The following is a 2,648-nucleotide window of genomic DNA, read 5'->3' as shown; positions in this document are numbered from 1 at the left end:
CATTTACCTCCTGAAGAGGCCAAGATGGATGCCAAAATTCTGGTGCAATTATGGTAACATCAGCACCTGTGTCTACCAGACCAGACAACAAAACACCATTTATTTTTATTGTTAATTTGGGTCTTTGTTCATTTATAGAAGTTTGCCAAAAAATTTTCTTTATGGTCTCTCCTGAATTTTCTGTTCTCTCTGTCTCAGTTGTTCCATTACTCTGAGTAGCCTGGTTTATTCCAATAGGCATTTGGTCATTTAACTGTTCTGAGTAGGAGTCTCCTCTACGATTGCAGGAAAGGTCTGAACTGGATTCACTGTAGGGGCCTGCCTGAGGCCCCTCTGGGAGTTTCCCAAAGACTGAGGCAAAGTATTACCTTGTCTGTCACTTGTTGATCTATATTCATTGGTCCAATGTCTTCCCTTACCACACCTTCTACATACTCCTGAAGGAAGGGGCATTCTGTTGCCATTGTTCCTTGAAGAAACATTGTTTCTAGAAGTACCCTGTTTACAGTCCCTTTTCAAATGTCCTTGCTTTCCACATCCAAAACATCTAACATTCCTCAAACCTCTTGAAATTGCTTCTCCTACCCACATATTATCATGATCATGAGTCTCAACATTAACCGTGTCTCTAATCCAATCTTCCAAGGGTGCAGATCTCCCCTTTAATGGCCTGATTATTCTCTTGCATGCTTCATTTGCGTTCTCAAAAGCCAAAGATTCAATTATTATGTGGCTAGCTTCTGAATTTGGGACCATTCTCTTTGCTGCTGAAGTCAGTCTTTGTAAGAAATCTGTGAAAGAGTCTTTTGGGCCCTGTATAACCTTTGTAAATGACTGTTTTCTTCCCTGGTTCCTCAACTCTGTCCCATGCATTCAAGGCTGCCATTCGACATAGAATTAGAGTTTGCATATCATATAAACATTGTGTTTGTACTGCAGCATATTGGCCTTCTCCAACAAGCTGATCCTGGAAGATTTGTATACCTCTATCCCCACATTGTTTTGCTATGTTTTTAGCTTCCTCTTTGAACCACATTTGCCACTGGAGCTGCTGTCCGGGTTCCAGAACCGCCTGTGCCAGCTCCCGCCAGTCCTGTGGTATAATTCTATTATAAGTTGACCAGGAGTTTAACATTTGTTTTACATATGGAGAATGTATGCCATATGATACTATTGCCTCTTTAAACCTTCGTAAGTCTAACATTTCAACTGGAGTCCAAATATTTTGTGTAGTCACTTGACCAGGCTGCTGTTGTATGGTTACCAGATAAATTAAGGATGATTGTGTGAAAACAGGCTTTCTTTCTGTAACCTTATAATCCAATCCTGAAACAACTTCACTGTTAATTTCTTCTGTATGAATCTGAATTTCTCTATAATTCATTTTAACAGGTTTAACAAGTTTTTCTAAAATTTTTATCCTGGCACTTAAATTGACTGTCTTTTTAAAGTGTAAAATATGGATAAGAAGAATAACAATGTACATAATTCGATCAACATTAATCTTCTCATATAGTTGTTCCATTACCATACTGCCTAAAATTTCAAACAAAGCCCAATTTTCTTCCAATGTACACATAAAACCCATTTTTTTTAAATGTGGAAAAAATCTCTTTTAAATAGTTTCCTTTAAAATATCTGATATAAATGACTTACCAATTCTGCATAGAACAGTAGAAATCCGAGGGAATTTCCAAACAGCTACCTAGCGTCTGAGGTGGGAATCCAGAGAGAGAGAGAGAGAGAGAGAGAGAGAGAGAGAGAGAGAGAGAGAGAAAGCAAGAAAGCGTAGCCACGTTCTGGCTAAAAGCTTGAATCCAACCGCTTCAATGTTCCGGTCTGAGCTGAGTCGAGCCTGGGCTCTGGCTTCCTTAAGCTCCAACCGACCACGTGCGCTGGCGTTTCAGCCAAAAGCAGCCTATCTGCAGTTGCGTGTAGCTACTGCAATTAGCGGTAGCTCCCGCAGGCCTGAGTTGTTTGTAGCACCGGCTTTTTAAGTAAGTAACTCCAGCTGCAGCAGTAACTGCTTGTAGCTAAGGTAGGCTGGGCCTGAGTCCTAAACTGAGCTAGGCCCGGGTTAGGCTGGGGCTAAGCCGGAGCCAGGGAGCCAGGCCCGCCCAGGCAGGAAGCCGGACCCACTGCCAAGGCAAATGGTTTTTTAATGAATTCTCCCCACGTTGGGTGACAAATGTAGATGTATCCGGCTTGTTAAATAAGAAACACAGAACCGATTGCAGAGTTAAAAACCACGAGGTCAGAGCAAAAGTGGAAAACCTTACCCTTCACTGCTTCTGCAGTTCTTCCTCTCCGCAAGAGACCTACTTCTGTGCGTCCTGTCTATTTAAAGACTTTCTGTTCTGTTTTCTCATTGGTTGTAAACCCAGCCACATGACCTCCTCGTCACTGCCTGTTTGTACAGACCTCCAGGTCTTCTATGGTTGGTATTGAGATTAAAGGCGTGTGTCTGCCATGCTGGCTGTATCCTTGAACACACAGAGATCCGCCTAGCTCTGCCTCCCAAGTGCTGGGATTAAAGGTGTGCCCCACTACTGCTCAGCTTCTGCTCTGGCTTGCTCTGACCTCAAGGCAACTTTATTGACATACAAATAAAATCACATTTCAATACAAATAAAATATCACTATACACA

The sequence above is a fragment of the Onychomys torridus genome, chromosome 6, assembly GCF_903995425.1.
Source record: "Onychomys torridus chromosome 6, mOncTor1.1, whole genome shotgun sequence".
NCBI lineage: Eukaryota > Metazoa > Chordata > Mammalia > Rodentia > Cricetidae > Onychomys > Onychomys torridus.
This window is presented reverse-complemented; position numbering follows the sequence as displayed.